The sequence below is a fragment of the Podarcis vaucheri genome, assembly GCF_965113315.1.
Source record: "Podarcis vaucheri genome assembly, chromosome: 3".
Classification (NCBI taxonomy): Eukaryota; Metazoa; Chordata; class Lepidosauria; order Squamata; family Lacertidae; genus Podarcis; species Podarcis vaucheri.
The window spans coordinates 104,596,068-104,612,294 of NC_138761.1; the positions used below are offsets into that span (position 1 = coordinate 104,596,068).

At 41.5% G+C, this 16,227-nt stretch overlaps 1 protein-coding gene and 1 long non-coding RNA gene across 4 annotated transcripts in view; one reads left to right on the plus strand and one right to left on the minus strand.

The window, feature by feature from the left end:
* The window catches only part of KLHL29 (kelch like family member 29), a 430,669-nt gene that overhangs the window by 351,367 nt on the left and 63,075 nt on the right, over window positions 1-16,227 (minus strand). The gene's annotated exons all lie outside the window — the stretch shown is intronic.
* LOC309528340 lies at window positions 773-14,947 on the plus strand. 3 transcript variants are annotated; one of them, XR_014217683.1, is made up of 4 exons: window positions 773-991; window positions 3,278-3,525; window positions 5,621-5,725; window positions 12,757-14,947. It is a non-coding gene; the product is annotated as an uncharacterized lncRNA (long non-coding RNA). The 3 variants fall into 3 exon arrangements; XR_014217685.1 differs by lacking the exon at window positions 773-991 and adding an exon at window positions 2,216-2,270; XR_014217684.1 differs by lacking the exon at window positions 5,621-5,725.

Below are 16,227 nucleotides of genomic sequence, written 5' to 3' on the forward strand. Positions count from 1 at the left end.
CTCCTCTGGGTCTGTGGTTTTGAACACTTGCCTGCCCAGCTGTGCAAAGCCTGACTGGTGCTATCCTTTTTTTTCCTGGTTCCACATGAAGACTTCATTTGCCTGGGTCTTGGTTTTGTAAGTATTCATTGAAATTTAAAGGCTGGAATTTTATCTGCCTTGCCGTAGGATTGTTTTATTGTTGTGCAATTTTACTGTCATCCTGTCTTGCTTTTAATCCTGTGCAAGCCGCTTTAAGAGGATGTGCACAAGGTTCTCAGATTGGTCAGGGCAACCACTTGCGCTCTAGACCCTTGCCCCTCTTGGCTGATAAAAACCAGCAGGGAGGGAACAGCTGGCTGGACCAAGGAGGTGATCAATGCCTTTACGAGAGAGGGTAGTCCCTGCCTGTTTGAAGGAGGCAGTGGCAAAACCACCCACTGTTTAGGGAAACTTTTAATGTTTGATGCATTACTTTATTTTACTATTGTGTTGGAAGCCGCTCAGAGTGGCTGGAGAATGAATGAATGAATGAATGAATATTATTTTTTATTATTATTATTATTATTATTATTATTATTATTATTATTATTATTTCCTGGATTCAGAAAACCTAACTAACTACTGGCCACTTAGTAATTTCCCTTTCCTGAGCAAGGTTTTGGATATACAGTGGTACCTCGGGTTACATACGTTTCAGGTTACATACGCTTCTGGTTACAGACTCTGCTAACCCAGAAATCGCACCTCAGGTTAAGTACTTTGCTTCAGGATGAGAACAGAAATCGTGCTCCGGTGGGGCGGCAGCAGCGGGAGGCCCCATTAGCTAAAGTGGTGCTTCAGGTTAAGAACAGTTTCAGGTTAAGAACGGACCTCCGGAACGAATTAAGTACTTAACCTGAGGTACCACTGTATATAGATGATAGTCATTGGCTGAACAGCAGCAAGAAAGTGACCTAAACAAAGAGTCCTACTAAGATGGACCAGCACTCATGCTTCTCATAGTTCCAAGGTCAGATATCTTAGATGGCTCATCAAGAATAAGTTATCACAGGGGGAGCTTTTTTTTTTAAAACGGTTCTTTAAAGCTGTGTACACATTACCGTTTATTCTGGCTCCAGTGCACTCCCATTGCTGGTGCTTAAAGCTGTGCACACACGATGCTAGTTACAATCCATATCTATCTTGTGGTGCCTTGAGAAATACTGCTGTTTGACGTGTTTTCACTCAAGGCATCTTCCAAATGTGACTTGAAACACAGGAGGTGGGAATAACCTTGCTGTATTTTAAGCTGCTGGTGTGTACATAACCTAAGCTATTTCTTCTGACGATCAAGTATATTCTGTTGGCCACAGGAACAGAACAAGAGCACTATGGAAATGGCCTCATTCAGAAGGTCACCCCATTCAGATGTTTTGTACTCTGCTTCAGATACAGTATTGTAATAAATGCATTCATGTGGCAACAGCTATGGAGGGAACGCACCTGGAGAAATTCCTATTTTTATCTCATAGTGTCAGGGAACTGACATCAGAGGAAAGGGAGGTGGTAAGGCTCCCAGAGGCTGGGAGGGAGTCAGCAGCTGAAGCAGGGACCAGCAGGGGGAGAGAGGGTACTCTGGAGGAGGATCTCAGGAATGCTGAGAGAGACGCAGCAGCCCAGGCAGGAAACAGCAGGGGAGAGAAAGGGGTGAGAGACACGTCCAGCGAGAACAGTGGGGAGGTGTCAGAAGCAACCATAGGGAGACCCATGCTTCGCCGGAAGCTGCCACGTCGTGAGTCCAGGAGACGCGTTTCCGTTAAGGAGCTTCTTTGCTGGAAGCGCTTCCGCAGGCAGCCACTGTCAGACTCTACTAGTGACTAGAGCAGACATGTCTGAGGAGCTCTGTCACACACAGAGGTTTGTGGAGCCGCACAAACTCTGAGGGAGCACGATTTTACGTACAAGCAGCTAATCATCCCATCACACATAGTAACAAATGAAGAGCAAACTATTTATTTATTTATTTATTTGATTTGATTTGTATGTCACCATTCAACCAAAGATCGTAAGATGGTTCACCCAAAAAAACACACACAAAAAAGATAACAAAATGCAAAACAAAGCAATCCAATAACCCCCTTCCCACACAAGGCCACAAAATGTTTAATGAGCCAAAGGCTTGGTTATAGTGGAACGTTTTCGCCTGGTAGCTCCGAAAGATATGTAATGAAGACTCCCCAAAGAGACCATTCCACATGTTGCTCCCCTACAGACCTCTTGAGGAGGGGGTACACAATGAAGGGCCTCAGGTGACGGTCACAGGGTCTGGGTCTGTTCATATGGGAAGAGGGTTTCTATGAAGTACTGTAGTCCTGATCTGTTTAAGGCTCTCGGCTTACAGACGCTCCAGGTTACAGACTCCGCTAACCCAGAAATAGTACCACAGGTTAACAACTCTACCTCAGGATGAGAACAGAAATCGTGCGGCGGCAGCGGGAAGCCCAATTAGCTAAAGTGGTACCTCAGGTTAAGAACAGTTTCAGGTTAAGAACGGACTTCCAGAACGAATTAAGTTCTTAACCGAAGGTACCACTGTATAGGTCAAAACCAGTGCCTTGCATTGGGCCTGGAAACCGGCAACCAGTGAGGTTGGGCCAGGATCAGTATATTATGCTATTTCTGAACTGTCTTAAGAGGCAGGACCCGCATCTCATGGCCTGAGTGAGAAAAATACTTTATAGCCACATGTATGCGCCCTTTATAAAAACTGGCACATTACGCCCTTTCCCTACAAACATAACCTCTAATACACAGTCTTATGGATATTTTCTTGCAGGCAAAGGTTATGACAATGATGTTATTAAAAGCATGAAATACACTGGGACAAGTATGAGACTTTTACATGCTACAGAATCAACTACCACACAAGTGTAATCACTACCTCTGATTCTAGATCAATTGAGTCAGCCATGTCACCATGTTTGCAGAAAGATTTTTATGTTTCCCCTCTAAAAATTTAAAATGATTAAAAGTGATTTCTCGCAGCATTTTGCTAGCCTGAGGCTTTGATGCCCATCAGTCTTCAAAAATCCCTTCCAAAAACCCATCCCTTCCTATGAAAAGCAGGATGTGCTTCTAAGCAACTGGACAAAATTAATCAGTTGGTTGAGTTACCAAGACAAAAGAAGGGGGACTAAATTAAAGCAAATTTAGGCCTCACCTGCCACATATCCTTTGGCATTAGCCCACGTTATATCTCCAGTCTCTATCAAATGGGGTATTGATTTCTGGTTTTCTTTCCCCCCCCCCCCCAAAGCACATATTGTAAAAACTGATTTTTTTTGCCAGATGGAACAAAGCTGGAGACAGAAACAGCTTCATCAGTACAACATGCATGTTACAAAGACAGAGCTCAAAGCTTGGGCTAAAAGATGAAGGATATGAAAGAGCCAATTTCTTTTACATCAATCAATTATCAACATGATACTCAGTTGTAGGACTTCAAAAGGAAGAGATTTTCCCATTTAGTTACAGCGGGGGTGGAGTTGGGAGGATGCTTGACAAGTAAGTTCTTTTCTTCAGTCTTTATAAAAAGTGCATGCTGCGTTTATGTTCTCCATCGGTGCCATTCTAAAGGCGAGAATCATTGCCGATATTCGACATCTGCTAACTTGGAGCCCTTTTCCATGAACCACACCCCCTCCCCAAATGCATACCATCTGCACTTTTTCGTTTTGGCTTAGTACTGGGTTTGTTCCCATTTTGATTATATGAAACAAACCAGGCTCATCAAACAATGGCTTCATGAAAACTTAGTGGGGAAGATGTCCAGACTATTTTCTTCACAGATACCAGTAATTTTAATCAGCTGGAAGCAGCCTGGTAGACCTCAAGTCTCAGGTAGATGCAATTGCTAATAAGTCTCACAAGGTTGTAACACCACACATAGACACACACACACACACACACACACACACACACACACTGCTCCCATGAGTTTAATCTATTCTTAACACATGAAGTATCTGCTAGTGAATCTCTTGAACATCATCGAGATCTTAAACACAACTCCAATATGAAATGTATGACTGCCATCTAATTCCCACCCCCTCCTCCACCTCCATTCTAGTGACAGCAGCAAATAAACAACCCTTCCGAAGATGTAAAATTAGAACCAGGATCATCCTCTCTACAGTTCCTCTAGATCAGATCTCATTTCATCCTCCCTTCCCAAAGCTGAAGGTGCTTAAATTCAGAATAGCTAGGCTCCCTGCTGGAGTTGCACAGGCAGCCTAACAGGTGTGCAAGCTTTCCGCTGCAGGCATCTAGCTATGAAGCCTGATCTTGTGGCTGCTGGAGTCCAAGCAGCGTAGGAGAGAGCACAAAATGCAAGAGAATACATAACACACAGGCTTGCTGTTGCTTTTAGACACAAAAGCCCAAAGGCTGAACTCAAGACAGCAAATTTCCTAGCAAACTTATTCTTCTTTTCAAAACACAACTAGCTTGTTTTATGTTCTTGTTTGTCAGCACCATATTTGTAAGAGCACACGCTTTGCCTCTTTAAAGCATGAAATGTTTTCAAAAATTAAAACGACTTGACAAAATTCTCCCCCGATTGAGCCCCATTTCCCTTGCTATGCAATTCACAGGGAACAAAAGAAGCCCAGTCCAAGATACCTTCTCGTTTCATAATAGCAGGGACATAGCTACGAAGGCCGTATCCTATTTTCCCTTCACAGAATCACAGGCAAGACTTCCATTTTCTTTATCTGAATGTGTAAAATACCTGACTGGCTTTACATTGTTCTGAAGACATCATGTGTTCTCACCCCAGAGGGAAGCATCTTTCCGTACCTTTCCTTTCCTCTCCTCAAGACTTCGCATACTTAATGAATTGGACCCCAAAGGTTGGGAAAATAAAAGGCCACTCATGCAAGGATCTTCCCCACTTGATCTCACCCCTTTGCAAACCCTCTCAAGATACTTCTGGTCAATTTAGAGTACCACCCAATGCAGCCCCCACCATCAATGTAAAGCCCTCTTAACCCTAGAGTTGCTTTTCAGGAGGCAGAAAATATATTCGTGCACGTAGTCTTCTCCTTGTGCAACATTTGAATCCAATCCTATGTTTGTATTTAAGTCGGGGGTTTTTAACGGAGAAGTATTAATCTATAAAAAGATGCTCCCGCAAAAACAGGGACAGTCTTGAACAGTTATGCATAAATAAACCTTTTAGACTAATTGAGGGGAAATGTTTTAATATTAGAACACTCTATAGAGAGAAAGATTAATAATATATATGTTCGTGAACTGCTTTTCGTTAAAAATGCTCAAAGCTGCTTACCGTAAAAGAATACAAAAATGAAACCACAACAAAGACCACTAGCATGCATGCAACCCTATAGTGTCATTATTCCCTTCCCATTTCCCTTTTCCTTTTATAATTTGTAACTGCCTATGTATATTGACAGCACTGAATAATGACAAACCGTAACACATTTACCCCTCAGTTAAAATAAGTCAAAGCTTGCATAGTGTACACCTAGCCTCTCTGAAAACTACCAAAACACGGTCAAGCTCCAGATAGATAATCAAGACATTGAACAAACCTGCCTTAGGTAGTTACCAAGCACATTTCTCTACATTTCTTCTGTAGGGGTCCCAGCTGTCACTCTCCTTTGCCTTGATTTGAATTGCTGTTGACAGCATACCAGTAAAGACTTCAGTGATCAGGATCAAGTGTCTCCCAGCACTAGCAGAGGTATTTATACTGCCTCTGCAAGATATATAATATCTACAATGACTGGGAGTAGTTTGGGTGAATGCTCATGAACCATATATATATGGATTTTGTCACAAATCCCTTAAGCATTATAGTTTTAGTTTTCATTTTTAAGTACAGGTAATTCTAATAATGCGGGGGAACATCTCAGTTTGTCTTACAGAATTTTAAGAAAAAAGTTCTTATGACCTCTTGCTGCTTTGATGGTTTCAAATGTTCTACTCGATGGTGGGGGAGCCTCACCCTGCCAAAAAAAACCCCCTTTAAAGTCCCCCTGGTACCCAGGAAGTCAAAATTAGAAATGTTTATTTTCAAAATGCTACCAAATGTAGAACACTTATTTGGCCCAATCTGGAAGTTCAAAGAAGCATTATATTGCTCCTGCAACGTAATGACAAAGTTATTTGCACAGCTAATCATGTGTAATAACTACACAAAGTGCCCATGTAAACAAAATCACTGTTTTGGTAAAGTCACACCTTCCACTAATCAAGTTCAGGGATGCTAGCTAGATTTTTAAAAAGAGGATATTTTATTAATTTGTAGTAAAACTGATCAATTCCAACAAAACCTGCAGATTGTTACATGCTCATATCAACAGCATATAAAAAGTAGAATTGAGCTGGGATGCTGTCAAATAACTGAATCATTGATTACATCATCAAGGCTGCCACTATCTGTGACTTAGCCAGCCTGATTCAACCCCAAACCAATCTTAATGTGATATTCAGTGGATATACCAAATTCTACAGGCTTGAAAATCATTCTCAGTTTAACTTGGAAAGAAAGAAAATGTCCATACATTTAGTATGTACAAGTATATCTTTATAGGGAATGTCTGAATGCATGTGCTGTAGAATGGCAAGATGTTTGTTACCTTCGTTATGGAACTTGAACTTATGAGGTTGGTTTGTGCAGTAAAATACAGTCTGATCCCCGGAAGGCTGCCTGGAGCCCAGAGTAACCCCTAGGAATACAGAATAACTCCTGGCCATCCTTGATCCAGACTGCGCAACTTCCTTTGTCGCTGCAGCAGTATACACACCAGAACAGGCACACTTGCATGGCTTTTGCAGAATCAAATGAGATTTGCCTCCTCTAAGCCTGTCAAACCCAAACAACTCCTGGCATGCAGACAACTGTATTGGCTTTCTCACAGCCCGATTTGTCAAAGTGCTTTACCAGAGCAAGTCTCAGTAAAGTCAACAAATCTTCCTCTATCAGTGCTGCATGAAGACTGCATTTTTAATATACTAAACTGAGCCTAAACAAACCACCCAACTGTGCATGGCTAGAAACTCAATAAATTGAGGGTGGGATGGGGATAAGGACAAGGGAGTTTTGTTTTTCACCATAAAATGAAAGATATAATTGTTCATGTCGTCGTTTCCTGAATTTGTGCATGCCAAAGCCTTTAGGTGACTTGCACGTAAAAAGCAATATATGTGAATGCCTATGATCATCCATAACCCAAGCATCCTTTCACATAGCTATACTAAAAAGGTTCCCTACCTAAAACTACAGGAACAAAGATTCCCCATCCCCACACCCTAAAAACCAGTCTCCTTGGTTTCAGGTATGGTTTTAGGAGGGAGACAAGCAGACCTGCTGCAGACCATGCCAGTCTGTGGCAGAGGTTAGGAAGTGACCCTGGGCAAATCATAGTCTTTAAGTCCAAGCTGCCTCACAAGGGTGCTGTGAGGATAAAAGGGGAGGAAGAGCTCCCTGGAGGAAAGCTGTCCTGAACCCCTGGCCTACCTGGCAGCAAAGTCAGTATGTCAAGTCCTCAGTCCAGGGTCAATCCACATGTCCAAAGTGAAGTACAGTCCTACAGAGATACTGGAACTGCCACGCTGAGGCCCATCAAAATGGGCAATACAGCTCTGTTGTCCTTTTATACTTTTCATGCTGATTGCAGCACCTGGGCTTGATGAGGCATGTGACCCTCACCTGCTCCAAGCCTACTCCAGCTGAAGAATCACACACCTTCTCCCAGAGCTAGTGAGCCCCACCTGGTCAACTACTAGTGAGTTCAGCATTAGTAGTCTGCTTCAGCCTCCTAGATTGCCCTGCCTGTTGCTCCCTACGCCTCAGAGCCCACCATGTTCGTGGAGTCAGAACATAGCTCTGGTAATGGGTCCCGCTGCTCTGGTTCCTGTGCGTTGAACCCCTTCCCCTCATCATCCTCCGTCTCCCCACAAGTACTTCCTACACCAACTTCTCCGTCCCGGTCCTGGCTACACCCCTCTTCCTCCTCCCTGTTGTCCTGCCAGTTCATGACAAAATACTGTGGCTTGAAGATCATAGAATCATAGTTCTGTAGAGTCAGAAGGGACCCCAAGGGTGATCTAGTCCAACGCCCTGCAATGCAGGAATATTTTGCCCAATGTGGGGCTGGAAACCACACCCCTGAGATTAACAGTCTATCCAGCTATATACACGTGACAAATAAAGTATAATAAAATATTAAAACTGTCATTGGGATCTGGCACGGTTTGGCAGCCCCAGCCAGAGGAGGAGTAAGGAGAAAAGGCAGAGGGGAGAAGTGAATGCTGCCACCTAAGGATGCCGGTTCTCCCCCTTGCAACTCTACAAGTTGGAGGGGAGAAAGCAGATCTGCAACTCTCCCTTCTACTTCTCCTGCAGGGAGCAGAGCCTCATTGCGGAGGGGGAAGTACTTTGACCAGCTAAGTAGGAGGAGGTGGCAGCAGCAGAGCTGGAGTTAAAGGGGCAGGACACAGCGCTGTCACCGAGAACCAGGTGCTTCCTCCATACATGAGACCAGACTAGAGATGGGAAGGCCTGGGGGGGGGCCTGGAAAATTTGGGGGGACCCAGGTTTTTTTCCATTTCCCCCCAAAGCCTTTTTTCCCCCCTGGGAAAATGGGGGGGGGAGTGTGTGTGGAATATTCAAACTATATCAAACTGTTTTCTCTCTCTCTCGGTTTTTTCTGGAAAAAATGGCTTTGGAGAAAAACAGGGGGGAAACCTGTCCCCCCCCCCAATTTTTCCGGGTTCTTTCCAGGCCTTCCCATCTCTAGACCAGACAGAACACAAGATTGCACATGAGAAAGTTCTGTGAGTGAGCTTGCCCCGCCATGTCTTTAAAAGCTTTGCAAGAAGGGTGTGGCAACTGTTGGGACATCTTTGCCTACTTCAGTTCAGTTCTGCATCTCTCTGATACTCTCAAGTAAGAGCCGCTGTCGTGTTTTGATACGAAAGCGTGACATTATCATACAGTTGACACAATCACAGTGATTAATGCAGGTTTCACACTGCTAGAAGGATTGGAATGAACTTCCAGCTTTACAGTTAATGGTGTTTGATCTGTTAGGGTTATTGACTCGTAGTGAGCACAGGAGAAAAGATTAAGAGAGTCTGGCAGACAGACAGACAGACAGACAGACAGACAGACAGACACACACACACACACACACCCCACTTAAGATTTGTATAAGCATACTGTACCAAGAATTCATTACTCTAAAATCATCAAGCTGAAGCCCAAACAGATGTCAAAATGCCAAAAAAAATGAGTGTAGTTAAACGCAAATCCTGGTTACCTGGATTAATGTCTAGGAGCCTGGTTAGCCCAGGTATTAGAAAAATGTCACTGGGCAATTAAAGTTTTAACTGATGGTTGCTGTGTGTGTATGTACACGCAGAAGCTAACAGCACATTTCCCACCTCCAGCATTAAAAAACTATTATAGTACAATAACCATTTAACTTTCAACTGAGTACCACAGAATTCTTTTGTGTGCTCATCCCCTGTGGGGAGAACACCCCATCCCTTCCTTACGTTAGCGTTCAGTATACCCTTTCAGCTAAAAGAGGCAGCCGCCTGCTGTGCAAAAAGCAGAGCTTCCTTGGAAATGTTTGTCTTTCACCAGGAGACAACAAACCCACACCTCCCACTTGGGTATCACAGTTCACCAAGATGGAAGGAGGAGATCTCTTTTCCTCAATTTCTGACAACTGTGGAAACCAGTTTTGAATTGAAGGCGGCGGGGGGGGGGGGGAAGGCTGATGGTTGGATTTCAGCATCTGGTAAATTGTGGTAACACTGCTCCCAAACCTTGAATTTACTGCCTACATGTCTTATTATAAAGCCAAAGACTTTGTGCTGTTGCAATTTTTTAAAAGTAACCATACTCAAATTGCGAACAAATAGACCAACAGATCTTAATGCTTTTAAACTGTTATGTACTGAGTTGAATAGGATCCAAAAGGCAGCAGTCTGATTCAGAATAGGATTCAGAATGCAGCAGTCTGATTGGTCCTAGCACAATAGGGTACAGAACGCTTTGGTTATCATGGCTAATTGTTACATGATATCTGGCAGATACAAGTATTTAGCCAAAATAAGAGAATTCAACACTCAAAAGAGAACAGACCAGATTACTGATCTAATCAGCAACCTCTGCATTTTAGTATATCGTTCTTAGTTCCCTTGTTACCAAGCTATAGGAGTCCTGAGATGTTATATAAAGATGTTACACATCTCATTTCCAACTAAATAAAGCTTAAAAGCAACGTTATTGGCAACTGCTATTAAGCCTTCAAAAATCATCCAGGAAATTATTTCCTTAATTAAAAACAAGTTTACGAGATTGGCTATCCCAAACTTTTTATATGAATGATTAAGCAGTGGGGGAAAGACTTTTTAAAGCAGATGGAGCATAGAGCTTTCCACACAATGTTTGGGTTGAAAAAGGAGAATTTTGGAAGCGAGCTTTTGAGACTTTTTTTGTCACAAGTTATTTATACCAACTACTGACTGGAAGATTTGCCTTATGTTAGATGGCTCTCAACAACATGAGTCACTATTCAGTGCTACTGAAAAACATGATGTACCACTGTTCTCCTTCTGACTACTCTAGAGGATACCCAACTTGTTGCCAAGCACAGTGTTAAATGTAGGTAAATCAATTTACATTTATAGCCTGCTTCCCAAGGCTCAAAAGCAGGCAATATTTCCTATGAGACTGGGCACAAGTTATTTCTGTGCTAGAGATGGGGAACTGGAACCAAGACAGAGATTTGCCCCAGGAGCTGTTAAGTACAGATTTGGGATCTGAACCAGAGCTTCAAGACACAATGCAAACATGAGGCCTTGGAGCATTGATGAGGAACAGATTGAGAATTCCACCTAAAACTAGGGCTGAAATTTATGATGTCCAGATGCTGTTCTGTATAACACTCTGTAGGAAATCAGCTTCTGGAATCATCTGACAGAACCTGATGGTTCCCTGACCCCAAGGAGCATGCCTGGTTTTTATCACTAAAGAAATACTAGCAAATGCTGTTTTTAAGGGCACTTGCAAACAAGGCAGCTGCTTGCACATGGCCAAAAAAAGGAGAAAAACACACAGATGAGAACACAGTTTTGCATATAATTAACTGCTCTTATCAAGTGTTTGGTATTGTTTTACATTGTTTAACTTGACCTTATTAGGGTTTCAATGTACTACTATATTCTGTTTCAATCATTTTACTGGAAACTGCTCCAGGATTGCAATTTGATGAAGGGAAGTTTGGAAATGAGATAAACAAACACAAACTAATATATGTACAGATGCGGATTAATTTTGTTAAAAAATAAATTTTATTATAGGAAAAACAGATTCAAATATTATTATCTTTGTATCAAAATTAAAATGTTAATCTAAATAAAAACAGAGAAAAAATAAAAAATGGAGAAATGGAGAAGGACAGAGAGAGAAGAGATAAAGGGGAGAAGGGAAGAAAAAGAGAAAAAACATAGAAGTTAAGAAAATAAAGAACTTCTGATTCTTTGCCTGTCCTCGATATATAAACATTATCCAACTCAGCCACTCTTAATATAACACCCAATAAAACCACTTTCTATAAACCAACATTATCTTCAGTCCTCAAAACCAAATGTCATTAGTTCATTTTCTTTTTCACACAAAAAGTCTATGAGAGGTTTCCAATCTTCAGTAAATGTTAGCAATGACTTTCCTCTGATTAAACATGTCAATTTCACCCTCTCAGCTAAGTCCATTAATTTTAACAACCAATCCTCCATAGTTGGTAATGATGAGTCTTTCCATCTTTGTGCATATAAAAGTCTCACCACCATAATCGTATATTGGAACCAAGTTCCATAGTCTTTTTTCTAATTGTATATCCATATAACCTAGAGTTTACCAGAGTGTAGACAACAGAAACTAGGCATTCCCTGTCCAGGCAGGGTTGTAGCTGATAGGAGGTGTTCTGCAACTACTAAGTTCACTTGTGCCTCCTCAGGTAGACATACAGCCAGACATACCCCGAAACCGTGCACCTGCTCCTTTAGAGGGATTGCAACCCCATTCATTCAGAAGAGGTTGAACTGAACTAAACAGAAACAGTGCCCTGGTCTAATCTGGATTGAGCTTCAGTTTATTGGCTCTTATTATGGAAGCCTAACACTGGTCTGATAGATCCTATGCCACACCTCCTGAAGTACAGGAGGAACTGAGTTCCATGTCCTAGGCATATTGATAACAACACACTCCAAATCCCTGGATGACACCACTCAGCAGCTTTATGTTGACATTCAGCAGCATGGAGGATAAAACTGACCCCACATTGGAGGATCCAAGAATCCACCCTCTGGAGACAGCCATCCAAGTAAGACTGGGATTTAGAGGAGTCAACTCCTAGGGGCTAAGATCCCTTCTACTCCGCTGAATAAAATATTTGAGGGGGCCGCTCCCCTCAAAGTTGATGGGCATTGTCATTCAAATGGTGTGTGTGTGCCACATCTTGTGATTAATTATGTGGTACGGGGCTTACCTGCCCCCCCCCCATATGTTATTCAAGTTGCTGGGACTTGCAGTACTACCCTAATTGCAGACCAGAATCCCCACTTTGTAAGCAGCTTTGCACTAAAATCATAGTCCACAATGCACCCTTTACAAGCCCAAGTAATAGCAATGTGGGTAAAAGGTGCCAACGAAGCACAATGTGTGGTAAAGTATATTATTTTCTTCTATATTTTCAGCACTTGATTTGAGGGTAAAGGAAGAAGAAAGAAGATGGTGGGCAGACTAGCATGACTTGCTAAATGAGGAAGATGAAGAATTAAAAAGAAGGCAACTCACATGCAACACTATATAGCAAGAAGATGTTTTTCTCCTTTAAAGAACTACGGAGTCCAATTTTTAAAGAGCTCAAAAATTCTCAGATGAATTTATTCTTTTACAAGCTCCTTATTTGGATGGCAGCCATATGAAAACACATACATCAGAGTTACTCCTATTTATTTCTGAAGCAGATAAATCAAGGAGGCACCTAGCTGATCTGCCACATGGTGCAAGCAAAAGGAAGTAATTTGATGGAAACAGAGGCAGATATATAACAGAATCTTTGCTCACAGCAACAGATTCGGTGTACATTTGGTTCTACATAAAAAGCAACTAACTCTTGCCTCATTTAACTGATGACAACTCTTCCATTCAGTGTTAAATTATTCTGCCACGGACAGCAAGAAGAATATATAGTGGACTTCTAAGTCTACTGAAAACCTAGAATCTTGCACAACTATTCTCAAAACAAGAGCCCAAACCATGAAGATGGCAACTGTTTTACAGTAGCATAAACCCTTCATTTTAGCTCCTTCAAATGTTGATTCTGTATTAGAACTTGACAGGTCTTATCTTAGAATGCTATAAACATAAACATCACGAACTACATGCACTTTGCCAGTTTCTACACTGATAAATTAAATATACAGCCAATCAACCATTTATTTTTTGATATTTAAGAGGCAATTCCAATATTCAAATTTAGCTCTTGGAGATTTTCTCTTGGTAGGAATGTAAAAAGAAGTTCTGAGTAGGCTTATGACTAGGGAAGTGGAAGATTATAATCTCGCTAAGATCCTCCTACATAAATAATGCTGCCAAAAAGGGGGAGGGAAATCTGCCTCTTCCATTATAAAGAGAGTGTGTGTGTAGGAAGGTGCTAACGGGCTTAAGAAAGATTAAAATATTTGTGTATAAAGGATTTAAGAAGCTGCACACAGCACTTAATGGCGTTCATCACAGACTTTAACAGCCAATGCCTCCCTTTTTTAAAACAAGCTCTCTTAAGTAGCTGCTAAAGCTTAAGAACACACTATATATTTTTGCATCTAAAAGTTGAAATTTCACTCAAAGAAAGGTAAGGTAGATTTCTGAATTCAAAGCAAAGGTAGGCAAAACCATTCAGGATTCATTATGAACACAATCTGTCCTCTCAGTAGCCTTCAACTCTTCCTCTCTTCAAACGCTACATGAACACAGAAAGAGTGACTAAAAACAATTTACCTTTCAATAATTCATGTCTCCGCAGTCACGTCTAACTTTGCAACAAAGTTCATTCACAGTGCAAGTCTGATTTAGCTGATTCAAGCAGCATTTTAAACCCTCCTACAAAGAACTGCTGGTCAAAGGAGGTTGACAGGAAAGACTGGAACAGCTGTGTTTGTAGGGAAGCTTTCGAGGTGCATCATCATGTGTCAGAACTGTTCCCAACATCAAAAAGCTAGGGCCAAAGAGACCCATCAACAGAAATCTCCCGCTGGCAAATTTCAACGGTTTTTGCAGAAGAAAATATTCTGATTTTTAATACATTCATGCTTATACAACCAAGTGGGTGGATGTGTGTGAATTTTGCATTCAAAGGGATGGATGGCACGAGCTGTCAAAAGGCAACCAGGTAAACCAACATTTCAAAAAGGCTAGACCAAAGGGTCCGCCTGAACGACAAAATGGCAGAAATTAAGGGCCAAATTATGAGAGTTGATAGGGAGTAGCGTAATCAACGAAAGACTTAGCTGGATACAATCCTAAGTCGTATTCAGACTAGGCCCACTGAACATCAATCAAGTCTATTAATTCAATGGGTCCGCTCAAAGTATGACTTGCTTGGATATGGCCTGTATATTTAAAGAGATGGTATTCCAAAGTCACAGTGGTCCTCCCTCTGAAGGTGCATGTATTCACTCAGAGTTTATTTGATATATCTATGTCACAAGAGGGCCAAGCCAGGAATGCTTTTTACCACTTCCAGAGGGCACACTGGCTACAACCACAGTCAACCACTGGCAACAGCCTGACCACATTGGTTTACGCATTAGTAACCTCAAGGCTTGACTACTGCAATGTGCTTTATGTGGGTCTGTCCTTGTCTGGGAGTGTGAACTAATATAAAACACTGTCAAGAGCTACATCTAAAAGCAAGCACATCTTCACTGCGTGTTCTAAGGAACATGCAGTCATTACGGCCAAGTAATGGCCTTGTAGGATCTGGTGTTACCACACTACTGAAATTAAGAGTTGGGTGGTGCAGACCTGATCAGTTTCCTCAATAGGCAACCCCTGGGAAGCCTCATGCAAGAGCAGGATATGGATATACCATATTTTTCTGTCTATAATATGCCCCCATGTATAAGACGCCCCCTATTTTGGGGGACTCCAATTTAAGAAAATGGGAGGGGGGAAATCTATCTGTCCATAAGACGCCCCCAAATTTTGGACATTATTTTTTAGGGGGAAAACCTAGTCTTATACACGGGAAAATGTGGTAATAAAATCAGTGGTACAGCATATATGCTTGGTATGCAAATAATTCCACACTCAAATTCACACATCCTTGCTTTAGGTTTTTAAGCTCAGGTAAAAGGGCTGAAATGAATCTCAACTCAAAGCCTTGAAGGGAGATAGGACTGCCTCACCAAGTCTGACTATAAGGCAGTTTCATATTTTCATAAAAATTGCTTTCCTTGGAAAAAAATGTTTGCTTTCCTTTGAAGGTTTTCATAACACACAATGCAGTGTTTACATATAAGAGTACAGAAAGTCACAGAGTACTGTTCCCACAAAAATTCCATTAATAGCTCAGTAAGGAAAGTGTCTGGTGTGTGGTGCTGAATATGTATAAGTTATTTCTAATCCCAAAACAAGACCAAAAGTTTCTGAAATAGCTCATGGGAATAATAGACTGTTTAGTAATACGAACAGAGTAAATCTCATTTCTGATCCCTTCTAGCTGAAGGCATAGTTCTCACTGCTACCTCAAAGTAATTCATGTTTTATTATTAACTTTTAGAATCTCAATTTGTTTTGTTTGTAATAACAGTTATTTTGATAGTTTGGGGAAAATCTCAACATTGTTGGGAAAGAGAGCACATGGGCACGGTGACCTTTAAAGCAATGCTCTTTTTGACATTACAATTTATTTTCTAGTGACATGAGATAATCTCTTTAGTTTCAGTTGGGGGGAGAAGGAGGGGGCAGTGTTCCAGTAAAAAGCGCACACTGATCAATAATGTTTTCTTAAAATATATTAGCTTTAATTGAAATCATTTTCCACCAGGAGTTTCAGGCTGCACACTAAATGAGATATTGCAGAGTATTTCTATGAAAGTATTATCTGTTTTTTTTGAAGTAGCTTCAAAAAGCCTGTCAAATGTGTACAACAGTTGCTTGAC